This window comes from Lepidothrix coronata, unplaced genomic scaffold (genome assembly GCF_001604755.1).
Source record: "Lepidothrix coronata isolate B3197 unplaced genomic scaffold, Lepidothrix_coronata-1.0 Scaffold95, whole genome shotgun sequence".
Lineage (NCBI taxonomy): Eukaryota > Metazoa > Chordata > Aves > Passeriformes > Pipridae > Lepidothrix > Lepidothrix coronata.
Window position 1 is genome coordinate 1,675,178 of NW_016690275.1, and position 24,195 is coordinate 1,699,372.

A 24,195-nucleotide genomic window follows, 5' to 3' on the forward strand; every position below is an offset into this window, starting at 1 on the left:
CTTTGGTCCTAGGGAGAATACCTTCTGGAAGAACCACCCGTGATTCACCATAAAACTTTCTGATGTATCAATAAGATTGCCACATCAATGGCACAGAATGGCTGCAGAGGGGGAATCCACCAGCCAAGGCTCCCCGTGGGCAACCATCCTGCACCACTGTTCTTGCCAAAGGCGGGATTCTGTAGGAAAAAGCGGCTTACAGCTTGCCAGTGTGGATTTGTCCTACCTCCTCAACCCTGTACCTTAGCACTAACCTATGTAAGTACGAAAAACTGTGTTGGTGCTACACCTCTGGCATCCAGCTGTCTGCTTGCAGCTCCTCAACATAATCCTAACAGGTGCCTCATTGGTGCAGGGAACATCTTCACCACAGATGGATTTTTCTTATTTTACATCACCTCAGCTCAGGAAATGCACTACTTGGCAGTCACTCCAGTACTGCTCCTGCTCCATCACCAACCTCATCTACATCCTGTCCCACAAGTATACATCCCTGTCCCTACATCCCTGTCTTGCTATGTATCCTCAGAAATGAAAGCACCACTGTATCTCCTGCTATTAGACTGTGGCAACCAGACTTTGCTGGATTTCCTAGGGTCTAAGTTGGCTGTGTTTGCCATCTAGTGAGTGAGAAACAGGGTAAGGAAGAAGAAATAACATACCTGCCTAATGGAACGTGGTGCTTTTCAGGTGAACTTTTACTGCTTGTGATAATAACTAATAATGCACCAGCAAATGGGCTGCAGTGTACTGAAAAAGCTGCAACATCTCTGTAATGAGAAATCTTAGTATGGCTCTGGATTACTTCATTTTCCCTAACAAATGGGGAGAGAGAGTCGGCATTGCGTGAGGCTCCATCATACTGGTCATCTCATAAAATAGCTTCAGCTGAAGCAGGACTTGGTCTTCCATCTTTAATAGATAAACTTGCACATCTTTCAAGAAGCAGTTTTCTTTAACTAAACACACGTGTGTGCGTGTGTGTGTCCCAAAAAAAACCCCAATCCAAAATCCCTGCTCTAAATTCTTATTTTATACAATACACCAAAGCATTCAAGAAAGTAATTTATATGCTGGGTTGAAAAGGCTTATTTGGAACTACTGCAGTCTGCTGAGTATGCATATGGGTCAAGAAAATGTCCTCCTCAGAGATTCTCACATAAAACTTAGTCTAGCAGAAGGGGAAATGCTTCTTTCTGACATTCACCTTACCACTTGTACTGACTGGAGTAGTACTTGTGAGTGTGGATCTAAGCCTGGAAATACTCACGCATAAGAGTACTCCTGGATTATGCCAGTCAAAACCATCATTCCAGAAATGCAGCATTTCTGATGGGTGAGGTGTATTGACAACAGAGATGAGACATGGCACAGAGCCCAAGCTCATTCCCAGACACATCATGACCAGGCTGACCTCTGTGCTGACCTCTGTCCCTGCCTTGGTGGGACTTGATAAAAGGCAGGGAACAGGAGAAAGAGGGGAAAGCTGGGCTACTGGGGCCAGCAAGGCAGGTTATGGAAGCAACAGTTCTCACCAGGAGCGGACAGGATGCTGAAGAGTAGAGAGGATGGAAATGAAGGCTGGTAGAAGAACAGTTGGGAGCTACCACTTTGAAAGACTGGTTCACTAAGCTTCATGATGTGTCCTGTGGTAGTGAGTTTCTCAAAATCTCAGATGCTGGAGTCAAATGCATATATAAAAATACTAAAATACATCAAAATTAAATTATTTTTAAAGGAAAAGCTCAAAATCCTGAAGGCAAATATAAAATCAGCTACTTTTAAGAGTCTCTTATGATTTTCAGCCATTCTCATGAAGACTGGTGTATACATTCTTTTTTAGAAGAATTTCTGTACAGCTATAGAAATTACATAAAGAAGGCACTGAGGTACTTTTCAAAACTACATATATAGTTTTTATACAAGAGAGTTTTTTATGTTTTAAGAGAAATTACAACTAAGGGGCAAAGCAGAGGAACACCAAGGAACAGAAACTGTACATTATCACTATACATTTATATTTAAATTTCACATGACTTATAGTGTTGAGTGTCTCTATCTGCTTTACAGTCTGCTGGCTCAGCTAAATGGAAATTACCAAAACATAGAGCCCTTTCAAATAAAGTATACAATTTTACTGTACTCAGTTCACTTTCGTCTTTTAATTGTAATTCAGACCTTACTAAATTGTTCATCTACACTACATAAAGATAAAAAAGCCTAAACCTCCCTGAAATTAGCTCCAGTTTTCTATTAAAACCCTTTTTATATCAAACTTGAAGAACAGCAAGGGTATTTTACCTAACAGAGACAGTATGTTAATCCATTTCACCTCAACTGCACAAGATGTTAACACATATTACAAGCAGAGATGCTGTTTGGCAGCCTCCGTTCTCACCTCATAAAACAAACAAATGAATTTGGCACAGTTTGGCACAAACCTCAAACAGCTCAAGAAAGGCCCCAAATGACATAAAAGCTGATGTGACAGGCTGGGGTTGAATTGTAGTAAATAACCTCGTCAGCACTATCTCCTGCGCCTAACACACGCATATCCTGCTGCAGCATCTTATTCAAGTAAATAAATATTTGTATACCAAATGAATGCACGTTTTTAATATAAACAAATGATGCAGTATGATTAATTAACGATTTCCCGTTCTGAAATGGTGTCAAAAAAAAGTCAACTGACCACCTAACAAAATTACAGCTGCAAAGTAACATTTAACAAAATCCTATACACAGTTTATCATGTATTAATTTTGTGATGTCCGAGAGAGAGGAGAATCTAATTTTCCATGTGACCTAAATAAGCACTTTCATCTGAGGAGAAGAGTGATTAAAGACCTAATCCTGCTTGTCGCCAATTTGAAATCACTTTGCTTTCAGAAGGACTTCCTTCACTGCCAACTGACAGTACTCAGCACCTGGAGCTCAGGGATGTCACCGAGTTTCCAAACAGCTGGAGCAGGGCTTCAGAGGTCTCCAATAATGAAAACAAGTGACTGGCAATATGGTATGCTTCATCCTCTCCTTTCAGTTACAGTAATGCCTCGTTTAGTTGCTTGCTACTATCACGCTATTAGTAAAATGTCTGTATCATTATTCAGATCTCAAATGCTATCTTTTCTCCATATCTCTTCCTAAAAAAAAGAGAATGGGCATTTCTGTTACACTATCAAGGCCAGTATCCCTTCTGAAATGGTTGTCAGTGAGGGACATTTAGGGAAGAGTGTATGAGTAAGACAAGCACATAGAGATATTTGCCATAATGGTACCTCAGTTTTCACTGATTTATGGCTCTGGGACTTCCTGAACATAAGCTCTGATATTAAATAGCCCAAGATAAAAATGACATTCTTTGAGCCTATCCAATTAATCTTTAAATCCCCATAAACACTTCCAGTTTCTGGAACATCCTGTAATAAGGTGTTTCAATATGCCTTGTATGATAAAGCATCTTCTCTTGTTTCTTTCAGATCTACCAGCTACTACTTCCATTAAATGTCCTCTGTTCTGCTACCAGAAGAATGATAGTGAACATTTTTCCTTCTGTGTGCCACGACTGATCTTTGAGACCTCCTAAATGCATCCCACCCACTGTCACCTTCCTCCTGGTCAAAGAGCTCTGCTCTGTTAGATTCTTCAGCTGAATTCATTCTATACCTCTAGCTGTTTGGGTAGTTAACAACTCCTGTTGCTCTGAGGTCATGCAGCACATGCAAAGTCACTCTGACTTTGTCCTTTACAACTCAATGGAGCCGTGATGCTTTTCCGATTATAGCATGAATTCAGGCATCCTAAAAATCCTGCAAGCCCTTTCAGTACACTGCTCTAGGAAGAAGCCTGTTCCTGTCTTAACTTCCCAGTCACATAACTTTGCCCCAAAGATGAGATAAACTATATGGCAATGGCTTGAAACCTGGGGCCAGCTCATTCCTTTTGTCTCTTTTCTTCTCTGGCTTGTTGACCACAAGCCTTTCCTTTGGCTGTACAGAACACAGCAGATTTTGGAAATAGCTGCACTGGAAGTGCCACACACCAAGTCTCTGTCCTCTGCTGCAAAACATCAGCTTAGCTGCAACCTTCCTTGGGGCCTCTGGCTTCCCCAAAAGTTCAGTCTGCAGAAGGCAGAGGAGGTAAGGTAAAACTGGGGACAGGTATGCAGGTTTTACCTTGCTCTCTTTATAGTCTACCAAGATTAACAAGGACAAAAAAAAATATACAGCCTGTGGCTGTTTCACCACATTACCAGCATTTTCAAGATTCTCGTTAAGCATGAAGAGTACATATTCTCACTGTTTATTTTTGTTTATGGTTTCTTTGCTTTTTAAACTAACCTTCTTAAATTCCCATCAAGAAATCAGGCACTGCATGTGCAGGTTCAGCTAAATTAGTTTTGCAGCAACCCACCTTTGCCCTGGGCTGCTCTAAATTGCTCCTCACAACATTCCAGTTGTTTTGGAAACCCAGGATCTGTCAAATGGTAACATAGTCTTCCTGCTGTTAAACTGTCCCCTTCAGCCAAGGAGACAGTAGCTTGAAGGATCTGGTTTCTTTTCTGACAGCAACTGGACCTAAACTGGAATTAGAGTAGAATTTTGTGGTGAAAACGGAATCAGTGTCATCATATTGTCTCTGCATAGAACTCCAGGTAGATTTGGACACTTGATAGATTTTTACATCCACTTCAACATCTGCTATTCTCCAGAAAGTTAAGAAAACAGGGAAACTAAACAACAATTGAGCTACATCAATATGACAGAGGCAGATACTGCCGTTGTTGGCACTGTTTAATGCTTTAATTAACTTAATTATAAACATATTTTTTAAAATGTGTAACTGCCCCCCAACTTTATCTGGAATCTCCACAAAATATTACATGAATCTACCTTGACATGTTTCAGTTTCACAAATCACTTTTCAAAGGTTTCATGTCTACAGTGCAGAAGTTGATGCAGGAGGAACAACCCTAAAGATAGCAGGAGTGTTAGATTTCAGCGCTGTTCATGGTTGCGCTATTTATTCCTTTCTATATCCCTTTCTATATTCCTCTGAGCAAACCAGTGAACGCTATTTTTGCTCACTATAAAAGGAGATATTACTGCCTTGTATCTATTCCAGTTTAGGTCACAAACCTTTATGAAGCGCTCAGACTTTACTGCGATAGGTACAGACTATGTTTCCAAATGTTATAGGGGATAAAAAGTCTGGTAGAACATGTTAGAAAACATCTTTAATTCATGCAACCTTCCACTGACATAAACCAGAGAAGGAGGGGGGAAAAAACCCCTTCCTATCAGGTGGGGAGAGTAACTGTGCCATACCGCAGAACATGCTCTAACCCAACACTTCCCTGCCATCCCTGCTGCCAGCAGAATTTAGCCTCTGCAAAGGAAAGTAGCTGCTACTCTCCCTGTAAGCCCTGGAGGAGAGCTACCATAGAGGTACCTCTGCTACCCCATCTGCCCGGGGACCTGCCTCCTTGCGTGGCAGTTCACCTTCCAGCACCCACTGAGGGCATTCATTTCTCAATCATGTAACTGAAATTCTGTTTGTGCAAAATCATCCATGGAGTAAGTCAACTGATGCCACAGACTTCTACCACAGGTGTATCTGACTTGTCATTTTGAAAGGGTGCTTTTAATTAATTTATTTGATTTTTTTTGTTGAGTTGGGTTTTTTTTGGTTTATTTGTGGGTTGGTTTTGGGGTGGGGGGGGTTGGGTTTTTTTTTGTTTTCGGTTTATTTGTTTGTTTTTAAAGAGGAAGAAATGAATCATAGAATCATTTAGGTTGGAAAAGACCTTTAAAATCATTGAGTTCAACCATAAAAAACAGCAGTGCAGTAGGTATTATTTTCTTCCTCTGCCTGTATTTATTACATCTCACCTCATGCTATTGGGATGAAATTCAGTAAATCCCAATGTGATTTCTACCACAATATTACCTGAAATTCAGCATATTCACAATTCTTTCTATCTAATAAGTACACTTCATCACGCTTAACTAACACTGAACATTTGGAAACGTTTGAGTATTAATGTGGAAAGTTTTTCACCTACAGAACTTATTTGCAACGTGTTAAAGGTTTTTCTCTCTCACAGACACACATAGATGGGTGTATATATATATATATATGATAAGGGAAAAAGAGATGTAGATACGCTGTTAGGGAATCGAAGATGTGCTGTAACAGGACAAACTGTTCCATACTCATGTTCATTAAAAATACTAATATTTCTATCCAGTGTTCAGAAAAATTCTCCTGCAGTATACTACCATATACTACCATATCTAAAGCAGGTAAAGAACTTACAGAAAGCACACGGAACTTACTGCAGTCTCTCTGCATATAACAGAAATTATAATCTTTACTTGTGTTACGTAAAAAGATGTAAAAGTTGGGAGACATAATTCCAGTATAGGGGTCCCAGATACTTTATACGCATCAAAACACATATTCTTCTTTGTAGGAGATGCTGGAATTACTATTTCAGCTGAAATTTCTTATTATTTAAATATTAACTATAGTATAGAAGCATACTGAACTAGAAATTAAGACCTTAAGAGCATTTGCAGTGAGTCAGAATAAAAATCTATTTCTAGAGGGGTGCCAGCTCAGACAGTGGCTAATAATGGATGCTGAGGAAAGATACACGTGGCAAATATGGAATGACATTTCCTGCATTTTAAAGTGGGATACAGCATTAAGTCCACTGAGTTTAAAAACACTTTCTGTACAGTCTGTAAAAATCCTTCTTCTGTATTTTACTTTTTTTTTCCTTTTAATTTGCCTAACATTTTTGTAAATCAATTTACACATCTGACATAAAGAATTTCCATGCTAACAAACTCAACAATTTAACTGCATTGTGTGAAAAAAATACTCCCTTTTGCTTGTGCTTACCTAAACAATTTCTGTTTGTCTTCTAATTGTTAGATTTTGGGAAATAATAAATAATTATTTTCCATTCATGTTCTATACAAAATTAATTAGATGTACAGGTCTCAGTCCTGTTTCTTCTTAAGTTTGTCTCTTATTTTTGAGAAGACCTATTCTGTTTATCTCCCCTTGTGAGGAAATAATTCTGTATTTTTGAACAATCTAACATTCATCTGCACTTCTTCAGATTGATTATTATTTGTAGTGTTCAAATCCATTAAAAATCCAAGTGGGTCAATGCGCTATGTCAGAATTATGTTTTACATTTTATTCTCTTTTCCTTTCCTAACAATTATTAATATTTTATTCCTTCTTTTGACCACTGCCCTAACAAAACTGGTATTTTGCAAGAACTATTCATCATGACTCCAAGTTCTCTTTTCCATTCAGCAATAAATACCTCAGAGGTCACCTTTGCAAAAGCAGAGCTGCTTCTCATCACCTTGAACACAACAACATAAAGCATTGCCTGCCATTGCATTGCCAAGCCTTTAAGTAGCATGAGTTCCTTTTTTAACTGTTCATCATCTATTTTAGTATTAACTAATTTTTTTATCATCACCAATTCATAACTTCACACAATTAGTTCCAAATTATTAATTTTGAGCAGCATAGGTCTCAGCACAATTCCTATTGGAAATATACAGGTATATTGTCAAAGTAGCCCAGGAGAGAACCTTCTCTCTCATTCCCTGACACTTAATTCCTTTAAAGTACTCAATGAATAACACTGAAATTAACTATTTTGGAAAACAAGACACATCACACTGATTGAACCATTCCTGGCCACACACTTACTAGTTTTCTTTCAGAGAACTGCAACAGGTTTGTGATACACATTCCTTTCTAAAAAAAAAGATTACTGACTTTTTTTTTTTTTTTTACTTATTGTACCTATCAATATTATACTTATCCAAGTTTCTATAGTTTTGGGGTTTTTTCCATAGCTTATACCTATTTGCCTGGAGTGGTGATCAGACCTACTGGCCCATAGTTCCAGGAGCTTTCTTGATGTCATAATGGCTGCCACCACCTTCTCTGAGGTTAAGCCACCCGCCCTATGCCCTACAGCTACGACTTTACTGTAGGAAGTTTAGAAATTTTGTATTTCAGTTTGATCTGACTTCTTTGGAGAACAGTGTTTGTTCCTGACAATTTGTCACTACTGATTTATTGATCTGTTTGAAAACTCCTTCACCTGTATTCCAACACTAGACAGCTCCCCCAAATCCCTCCCTGTAAAGAAAGGTTCTGATGTGGAAATCTTCTTAAATTCTTCTAAGACGCCTAAAATTTGTGTCGCTCTACTCCTGTGGCCTTGCCTTACTTGAGCTCTCCTTTTACTTGTTCAAGATTCATTGTCTCTACATGCTCTTCAATGACTTCCTGTTTCCAGCATGTATGAAAGTGTTTTTATTAATACTTCCAAGCCCTTACCAGGTTATTCCTCAGACCCTTTTTAGTCCTCCTTCATCAATGTATTCCATTTAACATGCTTCACATTTAACATATTTTCTTGTCTCCTTCATTTGGGCATGACTTCTACTTTTTGTGAACTATTTATTTAAAATTCTCCTCTCCACACATCTCCTTAGAAATGGCAACCTCTTCATAATCCTTTTAAAGTAATTTTGATAATTGGTATATACATACTTGGAACACTTAAGATGTCTGTAAGCAGTCTTCTTGTTGAATGAAAGTCACTTCACCCTATTGACCCTTCCTTTTAACCTCACTGGTATGTTGTACCTACTTACAAACTCAAATATGACTGAGAAGAAATTACAGTGAAGTAGAAGAACAAGAATGATTCAGTAGGACGTCTTTGCCCTGTATGACTATATGACTGTATGAATTTTATATATGCTCTTTTTGTATAAGAGAATTTGAGGTTCCTTTTCCCAAGAACAAATGAAATGCTCTTTGCTCTAGAATCATGCATTCATGATCAGACTCAATGACACATGACTGTGTATTTCTGGGCTTTAAACACTGGTTGACTAGCTTCCATTAAATGAGTCTGTGGAATCAGAATCAACTTCTCATAAACACTATTACTCAGTTCAAGTACACATTTTTGAGGATTTCAGAGAAAAGACTCCAGAGACTATATTTAAATCTATCCTTCAACAGCTTTAGGCAAACAGGTAGAGCACTGTGGGCCAACCTGCAATTCTTCTAGCCATGATCAAATTTTTATTTGCATGTAGAATACTATTTCAGAGGCCATTTATTCATCACCACCTTTAATTAATACCTTTAATTTCATTAAGATATCTATATTCTAAACAAGTATTTTTTTGTCAATACTGTTACTCACTGCTTTTCTGTATTAATCAAATATTTGTATCATCATTCACCTAAAAAAACCTGGGTCAATAACCACTTTACAAGAAAACTAATTTAGTGGCTCTGGGCTTTTTGCTGTTACTGAAAGAGCCTGACTTCATTAATTTTTTGGTTGGAATTTTGCTTCCAGAAATACCTGTGAGGATTATTTCAGAGGTTCATTTCCTAGTTCTTAGGTGTTTAATTGTCTAATTTGTAGATGTGACCAGGTAGTTAGTGTTCTAAGTACTATAAATGGCAACCACAAATATTTCCTGAGGTGAATTTGTAGGCAAAAAAAGGAAGGCCATTTTTCAAAACCATACTAGAAATGTGTTTTTAATTGTAGTTAAAAGCATCCTCAGCAGTTCTAAAATACACCTAGAGGTGTCATGCCCAAAATGGCAAAGGCTAGGCTCATAATTGTAAGACATTGGCTATGTTTAGTGAAGCCGCAAATGTTATGTGGTGACAGGTACTACTTTAGGCTCGGCCTTTTCAAACTTAAATTACTATGGACTGAAAAAAACAGCTGGGCAAACGCACCTAGGATCTGTTTGCCTATTTGTACGTCACTGCATGGTGTCTCTTGTGTGTATACCCATGTAATAAAAGAGCAGGTTCTGCTTCTTCTAACTACACAAGGTTAGAAGACAGTGAGTCTGAGACAAATGCTACTCTGAGATACTCTCTTTCAATTTCTGGTAATTTCAATAGCATCACAGGTTCTGATCTATCATCCTCAGGTCATTATCTTCTGTACATTAAAAGAACTAAAGGCAAAGAGCATGCAAGCTAGACATATATAGTCAAAAATCTCAGCTATATAGACATATATAGTCTGATACAGTCTTCCTTCTATAGGATATTTGGGCTGCACACAGCACTGACATCAAGACTCCTAAAAAGATGACATCTGATTATTGAAAGTGACTAGTAACCCTGCTGGCAGCACCTACTACAATTCTGGTGGACCACAATGTTGCTGTTCTTCAGTTTTCTGGTGACTTATCCCAACCTATACAAAAATCCCAGAACAACAAAACCAACACTAATTTTAAATAGTGAGTGCACCCTGCTGGAATCCTCAATTAGTATAAAATGTAATACCTCGTCGGAGTTATTGCGGCTTGCTGCAACTAAGAAATCTCATGAAAATCCTTCTCCACCTCCACTCACTTACAGCCTGGCTTCTGCCAGTAGAACTTAGCACCTTTGCATAAGAGAAGGTCAGAGTAACATGGACCTTTAGATTCTCTTAAACACTAAACTGTGTCTATAAAATCTTTCCATGGGAATAAAAATCCACAATAGACAAAAGGCATTTTGCCTGGTTTTGTCTTGGATAGTAATGAAAGGAAATTACAAAATCAGCACTTGAATACAGAGGCAAAGCTTTCTTTAACTTCTATTTCTTTAACTTCTATTTCTTTAACACAAAGTCCCATCTGTGGAATGCTGGAACTGGGAAACTGAAAGTCTGAATCAATGTAAAGCACTTAATTGTCATAAGATGTGAAAGTGAAGGGTATCTCTACTATATTTCCTGTCCTGGAACCTTAAATGGAACATATGGCACAAGGGGGTGGAGAGCCTGAATGTGAAAATACAGATAACAGTTCTCTTTCAGAAAAGACCACGAAGAGTAACTTACTAATCAAATGGTGGTGGAAATTCACAGCACACCAGATATGGACAACGAGTGTCAGAGTTTTAGCAACTGCTGATTAGTTACGGAGACCTAAATTTGCTTAAAATTGTTGCTTATCTGGTACCCATTAGGGTTAAACACATTATAAACAATCAACCCATCTCTACAGAAAGGGAAGGAAACAAAGACAAATTGGAAAACAGTATCTGGACTCTTAGTCAGCCTTTCCAGCTGATATTATTAAGAGAGAAGTATGTTGCACTGCTGAGTACCTAAGATAGGAATGCCATATAAATACTCCTTGAGTGATACTAGTGTGTGGTTTGCTGGGTGACGATGCTAGAACAAGTTCTGAGTTATTTCCTTTACCCCTTAACCATGGACACTAATAGCAGAAATATTCTGTCTCATTGCTCTTATATAGAGTTCTCCTCCTACACCAACAATTTAGTCAGAAGACAGGTCAGTGGGCAAAACATGCTCATGACTACTTCCTCTGCTTCAGAGACACTTGCCAAATTGTAGTGGCAAAAGTTCTGCATTTGCCTTTCGGGCTGAGTGGTCAGAGACTCTGGAAACAAGCCCATGTGCAGTGGGACAGTTCTGACCACACTGAGCTCCTGATTAGGCCGTGAGCATTGTCTTCAGGACTGCTCAGTACAGCTTCCCACATGAATAATATCTTTAACAGTAGATAGCTTCACTGAATCTCCATCTAAATACACAAGTATAAACTCAAGAATTCTGTGAGTTGATACTCACAAACTATGAGGTTTCCTCTAAAGTTTTGCCTTTTTTACACCACTCAAACTGTTATTTAATCTGTGTCCCTCCTTTGAGCTTCCCTCCCTACTTCTGCTTCCTTAGTATCACAGAACCACAAGAGTCTGGACTGTGAAATACTCCTCACCTCATCTAGTCCCCTGATTGCAGGAAAGCCCACTGACTTTCTACTACATTTTCGTATAATGCAATGTAATATCCTGGTTTTTTTTATCCCTTCTGGCTTTGTTCCACTTTTCCTTTATTTTATGTTGTACAGTAGATTACAGCCTATCTTTCTTTCCATTTGTCTTTAATGTCTGTTTCCTCTTTCCTTTTATCAGGTTTTTAACTGTCTAGAGGGTACAACTCCCTCTTTATCTGTCCTTTCAGCCTCTCTTGCTCTGAAAGCATGTTGCCATTTGCCCCTTTTCTTTTTGTGCATGCTCAATCCCACAGTCCATGGACTTTCTGGAACTGTCCACAGTCACTGTCAGATGCTCTACCTCAATTTTTTCCAATTTCTGAGAAGAAACACGGGTCTAAAGAAAAGGCATAACAAGAGACTAGGTGTTGGGAAAAGCTTTTAAAAATACAAAGGTAAGGAAGACAGGGACAGGCCTCACAGGAACAGGAGGCTTTAAGCAGGAAAAAGCAACATGCTTTCCTAGGGGGTAAATGTGTCTCACTGCTGAACTAGCTGAGACAGATAGAAATTCATTGCCAAAAAGAAGGTGATTCTACGGATCATAAAAGAACAGAAGTATCAGAAAGAACATCATAGACTTCTCCCATTCTCTTTCCCCATAAACCTAAGAACAAGCTAAAGCAGGGAAATATGTGTGGACACCCATTATTTTGCTTAGGTTTCCGTAAGTTATGGCATCTTGCAACGCTTTATGTTTAGAAACTCTGAAATGTCCATTTACTTTCAAAAGTGTATAAGAATGTCACACTTCTGTCAGGATTGGCCCTCTGGGACATTAAGAACCCAAGAAAGAGTAAAGGTGATCAGTGGTTGCATGGGCCACCTGACTGCACATCTGTGAAAAGCTGCAGCTGTAACATCAGGAGAGACTGAGGCAGACCTTGAGACAGTGCTGTAGATGCTCTCCTAGACTGCCAAAGTGTGGGACTGCGTCTGCTGGGGTGTCAACACAGCAACCTGGCACGTTCTAGGGCAGCAACTGAGATGAGTGGGTTGGATTCCACCAGAGCAACAAAAGGCAGTGGGGAAATGAAGCAGCTGATCTTGCTATGATGACTCCTGATGACAGGAGCGGTGTATTAACAGGCATAGCTGAGCTTAACTCCAATTTCCTCGCAGTTTGGTAGCTCTTCTTTAAGGGACTAAAGCAATTTGCTTTCCAGTACAACCCCTGGGAGGCCTAATACATTTTAGAAATACATTTTTAGAAATACTCTTGATATCCAAATTAAATTTTCTTTTGTTCATTTTTTTCTATTACAACAACTTTATCTGTTAGTTTTTATTGGTCCTTGTTCATTTTTATATTAAATGTGCCAAAAGTGCTGGACCTCTGCTAACAGCTTTTATAGGATAAAGCAATAAGCATTTCAGATACTTTTCTGCATATTGACTCTCGAGTTCTTGATGGGAAAAAACCTCCCAACTTTAATTGCAAAAATCTTTGCATCATGAACTCCATTACTAACATCAATAAAAATATCAATAGTAGCAAAAGCAAAAAAACCCCCGAAGCTAGTGTACTGAATAAATCATTGCATTACACAGGATACGGCATTATACAGGATACTTTACAAGAACATATTTTTCTACTATTTGCTACTTGTTTTAGAAAAAAAAATCCTAAAGAAACAAACTAAACTCTATAGCCACATCAATTTCTACTACAATCCATCATTAATGATTTTCCTATGAAAGTGAATTTTCAGGCCTGCTTTTTAACATGTGCAAAATTCCTTCCTGGAGAAGAAAGCTGCAAAAATAACTGAAAAAGAACTACTGAAAAGCAACTACGTATCCTTGGGGATTTTCTGCATTGATTTTATGACTCATTACTACTAGTTCATCTATTCCTGTTGTTATACTCATTTTTATTACATAGAAGGAAAAAATTTTAAAGCCATAAAATTCAGTTACTGCTCTGTGAAGAAGGTGAATTGCAACAAGCTAAGACAACTCAGCTTCTCCTCTCTGACCTACAAATGCCACTTAAAAATAGATGAAAAAAACACTTGGAAGTCTGCCTGGAGAGAAATGGTTTTCTTGTGAAAGACCTTGTCAAACATATTAAAATCAAGGTTTTGGACTTTAGCTGAACAAACAGCTTTTATTGCTTAGCTCTGCTAACTGCATTCTAGTACTTAAGGACACATTTCGGTAGTAATAGCAAACTGACTACTTTACATCAGCACCTCATGACTATTCAAATATCTCCACTGACCACCACAGAAGGCAATGTTAATAAAGGTCAAAATTACCATCTATCTACATAATCTCCTGTAAGAACTGTGCTGTAAAGGATCAACCAGCCTAATTGTTTAATGTATTTGCAAAAATCTGATTAACCCACACTAAAGTCAGAGAAAACTCTTCCACAAATTTTAAATACTTGATTCAAGCCTGAGAGATGAAGGTACAAGGGTTCTTTATCAAATATTTTAGTTTGATATTAAATTATTTCCATTCCTTTCAAGAGTACATTAGCTGACTTATTAAATCGACTAGTTACTCATTTCAAATTACTTCCTCAGTTTGTGGTACTAGGAAATGACTCTTTAACAAATATTCTTGTATCATTGCTCATTCACTCGGTAAGATAAGTTCATGCCTTTTAAAACAGCATATCAACTTGCAACTTTTAAAATAAAACCTGAGGCAGCAATTAGCACTATAAGCATGCAAATAAGTGAAAGACAGGATTGTTCAATTCTGATTATATACCTAACCTTAACTCTTTTTACTAACCCTGCCAAACATTTACTTTTCATATTTATTTTGTAAAGTGCTACATTATCATTATTTTCCTGAAGGAGATTAGTTGCTGCTCAACTTCTTTTTCCCAAGCACTTCAAGAAAACCAGTGCACATCAGTGAACTAAATGGAAAAGTCACAGGGAGCTGAATGCCACATGTAGGGCATGCCATATTAAATGCAGTCCGAGCTGCATACACAGAGAGTGAGATTGTTTGCCAGATCATTAAACACGGCTCTTGGTGCATTCGATACATTTTTTATATTTTGCACATAGCACTCCATATTATTTATTCCATAATTTCAGGATTTGTATCACATCATTTTCTATTTAGAAAGACAACATTTTGGTGTCTAAGAATGCAGAAGTAATTATTGATCAATGCTGCTGGGTATTATGTAGGACTTCAGAAGCAAGACGGACTCCTTTTTTTGCCAAGAAACATGAAATTAAATAACTTTGCTATCACTGGGTACAAAACAATGATGCCTTCCTCACAACCTGCAAGTTGAACTTGACCCACGGACAACTCAGTCTCCAGGCCTGAGCACGCTCCCCACACAGTCAGGCATCAACAAGAGCTACCACAGTGACTCCAGACAAAACATAATCCATCAGATGAAATGAAGTCAGAAGGTTGGCCATCTCTCTTTAAATGATATCCTGGTACACATTCTGGATTCAAAGACAAGCTATCTAAGGATAAAGTAAAAATCTCAGTTAAAGAAGAGAAAAAGAAAAAATGACAACTAAACACAGAAAAAAACCCAAATTATTTCACTGGGGAGGTTAACATTTTGTCCCCACTAATGTCTGCCACAGCTATAATGAAAAGTAACTTATTTAAAAAAAAAATGCTTTTACTATTAGGGGTCACTACTGCAGTGTCTCTACAGGAAAGGTCTGTGTTGTGAGGAACGAATTGTGGTTGTGAGGAAAGGGACATGAGGAGGAGACAAAGTTGACTGATCTTAACAAAGTGTTTGCATATTTTTCCAGCTTTGAGAAACAGCATATGGTGGGGGTTTGAGTTGTTTGTTGGGGACTTTTTTCCAAGTGTAACCTCAATTTTCAGTCTCTCAGGCTTAAAAACATTAGAATTGGAAATTTTTAACTGCAATATTATTTTCTATATTATTTAGTATTTTATATTTGTATATGATTTAATAAAATTTAATTTTATGCACAATTTAATATTTTCTATTTCTGTTATATTAATGTTTTCTATTCTCTATATTAAAAGGTATTTGCCTTGGAACTTCTTTGATTTGAAAATATGCATGTCTGTCTGAGTGCATACGTATGTAGAAAAATTGCTCCAATACAGGCACTTCAAAGGACCTCACAAGCCTCATACAGGTTGATCTGTTCTTTCTCATATGGCATCCAATTCACACAAAGGGTATCTCTTTTTGACTTCTCATTCAATATTTCATTCTGACCAAATCAGATGTGACTGATCCTTACATGACTCCTCACCACAGCCACTCACAGCCTCCTGACTTCTTCAAAGAAACAAAGGCATTATTCAGCTGTTACAAAAAGACTGCAGGCCCTTAAGTATTTTTGTACGTTATATAAATATACTATAATGCGTTCATCAGCCATGGTTGTTTTACATATGTAACATCTGAAGAGTATTTAGCTGAATGAAGACTAAAATGCCATAAGAATCCCATTAGTCTCTGGGAGTTCTCTTCACCGAGGCTAATGGAATACAATACTCATTTAAGAAAGAGAAGCAGCTAAGAAGAGGCTAAAAAAAAAAAAATCAAGCCCAGAACATGAGACTAATCTCAGGTTTTTTTAATGTTTAAACCTCCTACAAACTTGTTTGTCTCCAATCCTAGCTCCACAAGCTTCAGGAAATTCAGTTTCTTTCTTAGCAGAGATGTTCTGGTGCTCAAAATTAAATAGAAGCTACTTACTTGGAGGCTGTGAGTTAAGTACTCCCAGCTGTGGGAAGCCCCGATGTGCAGCACGGCTGCAGTGGAGGTGGGAGTTTGAAAGATTCCAGCCTACTGCCACTCATCTCTGCCATTTGCATTAAGATGTTTCACATTGTTGCTGGTGTAATCATTCCAGGTACAGTTACTGTGAAACTGAGACTAAAATAACTACCAACATCACGGCTTAGTGCGTATAAAGGTGAGTGACTTCACGACAACTGAATCCTGCAGCAGGATTTCAGAGTGCTTCAGGACCAGGAATGTGAGTGTGTTTGCATTTATCCATTGACAATCACAGATTTTCTAGGTACCTGATAAATACAACAGGTCTTCTTATTATCCTCTTTGTCCTTTCTGGCATGCAAAAGCCTCAGCGGATACCATCTGTTGGTGTCTGCACATTTCCTCACAAAGCTAAAGGATTTTCTATTTTATCTACACAGCCAAGGGAATGCAGTGTCTACCAGAGTAAATATTTCTAGGAGTACTATTCCCATATATCAGGTTTACTTAGCTGAAAGAGGATTGGAAAGAGAGGTTTACAGCAACCTGCAGCAGGCTGGAAGACGGGGCCCAGGAGACAAAAGGGAAAACATGATAGGCGACAGGGGAAAGAAGAACAAAACAAGAACCTTACAACTAGTCTTCTCATTTCTTCATGGCATGGCTTTATATTCGGACCACAGAGGCAGCTCAAGGGATGGCGGATCACCTCTCATCTTGACTCATTAGTCATTAAGGAAAAGTGATTAATCACCTCAATCTATCCTAGTTACCTGAATATCACTCACACAAACCTAAAACAGTCCATGTCCCTGAAAAGATGTCAGCATCACTGCAACATCCCTAAAAGCTACTTCTGCCTTGTGTTTACTTCTATACAAACTTAATTTTCAAGCACCTGAAGAAACTGTACTGCAAAGTTACCAAAAATGTCTTAATTTTCAAAAGGGAAAAGGTATCATCTTGACAAACAGTTGTAAAGGCTACACAGAAATATGATTAAAATGATATGCATAATACACCGCACTCCCCAGAAGGACTGTTCTATCTCTTCTCATCAAAGAGAGCAAACTTATACAGGTCATTTCCTCAGGGTGGATAAATCAAGAGTCAGCAGCCCCTCCCAAACTGTCCTGCTGCTCAGGAAAAGCCCAATGCATTTGTAGTTCTTACTCTAATGCTAGTTATGACAAGACTCTGCTGTCTTGGGAGCAGCAAACAGAAAATTCCTGTAAGAAACCTAGTGCACATGACTCCAGTAACAGGCCATGGCTGGGCACAGAGGATATAATTATTAAAACTCCAGGAAGCAAAGAGTCCCTGTCCAAACTCTGAAATGTTAGGGGGAAAAAAAGACAAATCCTAGGGGAAGTATGCCAGAGGAACTAAGAAATAGCACCTTTGGGAAATTACAAGGGAAAGGAAATTTGGAAAGTATTTAGAGTTTTAGAACAAGCGGCCCACACAGAAAGCCCTCCTGTTGTTATCAGAAGAGGGAAACAAGTATGACAACGATGCCTGAGGAACACAAACAGAATTAAATAAAGCAAGACCTAATGTAACTTTATTAAATGCCACGCCAATAAACATGAGTCCTGTCTCAAGGTCTGATATGGGAAGAAGCTGAAGAAAAGCATGGAGAGAGGAAAGCATCTGCTGCCCGTTTAATGAAATCTTCACAAACCTTTCCAGGTGCTTTTTGATAAACATGCCCAGGCACGGGGTAGGGGGAGATCACCACAGGGAGATGAAGTGGTTGAAGGGTGACAGGTACCCATCTGAAGTGAGCTGGGGCCATGAACTCTGCAGAGAGTCTTGAACCAAGGCCAAAGCATGGACATGGACAGGCTTCCATCTCTGTCAGGAGCCAGGAAGAAGTGTAAGAAACAAAGCTCCTAAAGCTGCTGTGATATATAAGCTTTCCCAGAAAGCTGTCCAAGGAAGAACAAGGACTACAGGGATACGAACACAAAAGGATGGCCACAGGAACTACTTGGTTGTTATGGACTCAGTCAAGCATCTCGTTTCTTGTTTAAACTAACAATTCCAATGTACAGAGGAGGAATTAAAAATCTCTCTGCTTGGTGGGGACATAAGGCAGACATTCCTGAACGCTGAGGACTGTCATGACTCCTTCAAATGGGGTTATGAGCCCCACTAAGCAGCAGAAGTGAGCTGTAAACCCAAAAGTGAAGTTGGAGGTAGGAAACATCATCAAAAAGGTGCGGGAACTTCTGGTAACAAAGGCAAGATTACTGCTGCTAGAATTTCTCTGCCGTGTCCCTTCATTCCAACAGTGAATGTGATGAAGTTCATCAGAAATGCTTGCTGCTGATAATCTGAGGAAGCTTATGCAAGAAACTCATCATGGTTGTCGCCCACACATGGATCACACTCACAACGAAGTTCCTGAGGATTCAATAGTATTGTTGTTCAATAGTAGTGTTGTTTTGAAACAACACAAAAGTCAGGAGGTAACTTCATTCTGACAAACACTGCAGCTTTAAATAGCAACTTCAGCATTTCCAGCAGAGAATAATTTCTTGCAGATTCATGTATTCTTATGGCCTTCAAACAAGACTACAGCCTCATAGCAAATCCTAACAACTGTTCAGCTTGAATCACCTCTGTTGGTATTGCGCATCATCCATTTGGGGATTTTTACCCAACCTTCTCATTCTTTATTAATAGAGTCATTTACCTGAAACCTGTTTCTTAAGAGTTTGTCTGTTCACTCTGCACCTGCAATCATAACCTTTGTTTAAACTAACCTTTGTTTTCAACCTCACAACTAGTTGCTGTGGAAATCATTATGATGTCACAAAAAATAAGGGTTAGTAAAACTGCAAGGGTTAGTTAGGAAATAAACAGGTTGAACAGCTGAACTGTTAAAAAAGTTTTACTGCAACTATTCATTGAAATAAAAAAAAAAAGGAAAACAAAAACTTTCCTCCAAACCTGATCTATGACATATGTTTATACAGTGCTGACATGGACCAGGACAGAAGAATTTTCCTTCAAGACTTTTGGTCCAGCAGCAATGTTCAAGAGAATCTACTGGCTGTGAATATATTTGCTGCATCTTGCTAAGATACTTCTAGAACACACGACCTTACTTTCAGACTACTGCAAACCTTATGCTTCTCTCTCATTCTAAAAAAAAGAACAAAATAACTGTTCTGTGGCTAATTTGTGGATGGACAATTTTTTTTTCCCTGGAAAGTAATGCATTTGGCACAGTGGTAAAAATAGCTCCTTGGTGGACTTCAGATCAAACGAACTAAAACCTGCTCCTCATGGCACCTACCTGCTGCAACATCCATCAGAGCAACTGCTCTCATGCATCATTGCCACGAGATACCCTAATCCTCAGACTGGTGAACTCTCTCCCTTTGGCAGGTGACAGGGCACGAATGAGGCTGGCCAGCTGCAAGGTCAGCGTGGCAGTACAGGCATAAGCTTGCAGCTGAAGCCTTTGCCTGATGGGGTCTGAGCGAAGACCTTTCCCATGAGCTCACTGACCACTGCAACCTCTCTCTCCCAGTCTGGCAGCAGCCACCTGAAGCAGTGGAATGGCAAAGTAAGAGATGGATAACTTAGGCACTCACCCTACACTAAAAAACTCCTAATACCACCACATGGGACACAACTGAGCTGACAGCTGGTGAGATCAGATTCAGTCCAAGAACCTAGGAGTGAATATTTCCCACTGCTCCAAGTCTTACAGAGTCTTAGGCTCTTTATTCATTCTTTTTGCCTGTCTTCTACTCTTTACTGTAAGACTTTCTCAAAGATTACCTGAAATTTCTCATCTTTGTCTTGGACTAGATGTTTATTTTGTTAGATAGCTCCCAAATAAATCCAGTCAGACTCCTTTTTAAATTAAATAAATGCCCTTTTCAATTTTTCAACTGCCTTATCATGTTCAAATTATTCAAAATGAGAACTTTTTCAAAGTTTTTATCCATGACATTTATGTAGCCCTGAATAAGGAGAGCAGGTAAGCTAAGTATTCAAACATTGACCCAGAGAAGACAAACAGAGAACGGAAGCAGCTATGTTCACCCCTGCTTCTATACTTGTGAGAAGTGTCTGGAATGCTCACATCACAAAAGTGCAAAGAAAGGAAGGAATTCCTCCCCCCCCTTTTTTTTTTTTTTTTGTTTTAAGGTCACCAAAAACTTTTCTGATAACTAACAAGCCAACAAAAATCAGGAAGATAAATAAATCACTAGAGTTCTGCCTCCCAGTTATGATTACACTCAACATAATGGCTTTTGGGGATGTGAAGGAAGGTGTGCAGAGCTTTGAAATGCACAAAGCTTGCTCTGAGACATTACTTAATTACTATTCAAAATTTTAATCATGCAAAGAAAACTACAATGATGTATAATTATGCAAAAAATCATGATGACTCTAACTTCTCTCTTAAATACCTTTCTTAGTGATTCAGCACAACAGAATTAACAACCTCTTTCTTGGAAACCAATGGCTTCTGGTTTGCCTACAGAGGTTCTGAGACCTTCTACTTCCTGAAATGAGCAATGAAAGATATAAAGTAGCTTTCTGCTTGGAGCAAAATTATTATTAAGGATATAATTTTGAAACGTTTCTATGCTCATGTGTGAACTTCAGTTATAACATAATTTCTCTTTGTTGTTCTCTGTGCAGTGGATATTGTCTTTACCTAAGGAATTTGTTCTAGTTGAAACAAAAAGTACAATGTACAAAACCTTCTCCCTCAAGATATACTGCAGATTAAAGGGCAAATTCTTTCCCTTACTCAAAATCATAATCAGTGGCTTTTTGTCGGCATAACTAAAAAAGGGTTTCCAATTTATATATCACCATTTACAAGTCCTTGGAGACAAAAATCCTGACTTCAACCAAGTAAGTTGGAGCCTCGCTATTGGATTCACTTCAGTGGAGTCACTCCTTTACACGGACTCACCTTTAAAAGAATTTGTTTCAGTAGTAATACACCATTTATATGTGCCTACCTATGAACACAACTGAGTATATCCTTAATGAAAGTTATACACGTGGAAAAAACAAGATAATTCAGGAATTTCCAAAACCACATCTTTGTGTATCTTTGAAAAATTTGCTGAAGGTTACAGTACAGAGGTGTCCATATCCCACTTTTCAAACAGTCCACAGAAATGATTAAAAAAAAAAATCGACTCTTAAGAAGAATTACTGTTTATATGGCATACAAGTTTCCTTTATGAATAAAAAAAGCTTCAATAAAAATCTTCTCTCTGTACCTCTGTACAAGTCTACTCCACCTGTTACTCCTGCAGTGACTGCTCAAAACTTACTGACATTAATAACAAATTTATCATATTCACAGATCGATTCAAATACTATTCTTGTTATGTGAGAGTCACCATCAAGTTTCTGTTGAACATGTATAGATCTTCTTCCTCAAACTACCTTGGTTTTGTGCAAACATGGCTACTTGCACAATTTATAGGGCATGTAACGAAGCAGCAGACACGCTAATGTCATGTGTCACCGGCAGACCATTTGTCTGTCTACCTATCTTGATCACACTTACTTGTAAAGCTTGACAAAACAATTGCTTGGATGGTTATTCCTGACCTGAATGGGAAGTTCGCAGAAGTACCTTGAAAACTGCATACACCTCTGACTTCTCTGAATAGCTTATGAATGTTAATGAATGTTAATGAATGAAAGAGCACATGCCACGTCAGAGAAAGCCTTGTTTCCTCTACATTTTTAATACTGTGATCCAAGTACTGTATATACTTTGTCAATTGTGTGAGTTGTTTTTTTCAAGAACCAAACAGACAATTGTACGTGGAAGGAGAGTTCCCAAGCAGATTTCTCAAGGCGTTTAGTATCATTAACAGGAAACAATGCAGCAGGAGCAGCCAGAGCCTGAATGGGTTCTGTGTGAACACTAAGGAAACCCCAAGAACACATTAACACAATGCAACTTTGATAAGATTGTAACAGTGAAGCTCACATATGTGTTTGTATTACATCTTGGAAAAGGCTCCAATTGCTCTCTATTAAGATAATTGATATAACAGTCAAAAAGGATTAGGGTAATATATTAGGTAAAGACATGATTTCTGTGGTATACAGGGACTACCAGTCTGTTTTTAAGATCTCAGCAGTTACTCTGAACAGACAGGATGTAAAAACCCTACATTGTGCCAATTCACTGACAGTCTTAGAAGCTCCAAAACAGAGACTGCCACTATTGGCCAATCACTTTCAATCAAAACAAACTCATTTCTGCAGACCAGACACCATTCCCTGATACTAATACAGATACACAAGTAGTACATTACAAAAAATTTAATTTATCAGTACTATTATTTAAATGATCATAAGTAACACCAAAGTCTAACCCTGCAGTTCCACGGTTCAGCAGCTGTCAGGATTGACAGACTTGAATAAAACAAACTGAAAATAGAGAGTTTAAAGAAGTAAAAAGAAAAAGCAGAATAAAGACATACATATTTATTACTAATCTCCTGAAACCGCTATGGAAACAGCAAATATACAGATATATAACTCAACTGCCAATAAACCCCCCAAAACTCTACAATACTTGCAATAATAACAGAGAGTACAATTTGAACTGGTAGAAGAAAGAATTAAAATCACATGCAAATAGATTGCAGCAAGCTGTTGCCAACAAAATCCTAGCATCCATGCTATAAAACACACAAATAACGTCTTATGTGTGTGGAGATTTCACTAGCACAAGCTTTGATCCATCTATTCCCTGTAACTGTCTATCTCTGGATGTTTCTCAGTTGCCTAGTATTTTCTTACTTAACCTGCAAGCCCTCTGCAAACTGAAGTTTAATTAGCTGAACATGCTCAAAAGTATTAGTCTCAGGTAGAAAGCCTTACCTTCTCACTAAAATGTAATTGCATTTCAAGTTTCAATTGACAGCCACCCAAAATCTAGCTCCATCCCTGGAGAAACCTTCAGAGCTACATAAGGCCAGGACAGAGCACAGCACCGTTCATAGCGTTCATGTGCAACCTGGCCATAAGCATCTCTGAGCAGGACTGCTCACTAATGTCTATTAGTAAACATGATGAAGATTTAAATCCACACCTCCTATACAAGTGTCCTAATCACAAACTCCTGAGTCTTCCTGGATGAGAAGCATTCTCCAGCCCTTCTCTTGAAGCTGAAACGCAATGCAGAAAAGCAGCTCCAAAATAAAAACAAGAAAAAAAGTGGTATCTTTTGAGCACTAGTTAAGGTCAGTTTTCAAATTGAGACAGAAGTGAGTTCCAGGCTATCTTCTCCAGTGTCTGCATTTTAAATCACACAAAAAGCAGCCCTGGAGATGTCATCTCAGATCTTTACATGCACAGGTTTCCTCTTGTTTTCTTTATCTCCCATGTGGTTCCACTACTTTTAACTGCACTGTTGACTAGAAGCCCTGGGTCTAAAGAGTTGTCAACCCAAACCAGCTCATGGCACATCACTTCTCTCGGCACACAGGTTCAGCCCCAGCTGAGTAGCATCTATGGTCTCTCAGTGCTTCACCTATTATCCTATTATACTAAAGATGGACTTACAGTCCTCCTCCACAAAGT

The 24,195-nt window shown here is 38.5% G+C and overlaps 1 protein-coding gene and 1 long non-coding RNA gene across 2 annotated transcripts in view; both read right to left on the minus strand.

Annotated features, from left to right (window-relative positions):
• The window catches only part of HMGA2 (high mobility group AT-hook 2), a 106,977-nt gene that overhangs the window by 61,957 nt on the left and 20,825 nt on the right, over window positions 1-24,195 (minus strand). The window lies entirely within an intron of this gene.
• Window positions 4,424-19,349, minus strand: LOC108500867. Its single transcript, XR_001876039.1, has 3 exons — window positions 19,301-19,349; window positions 4,893-4,972; window positions 4,424-4,582 (listed from the first exon to the last, which is right to left on the minus strand). It is a non-coding gene; the product is annotated as an uncharacterized LOC108500867 (long non-coding RNA).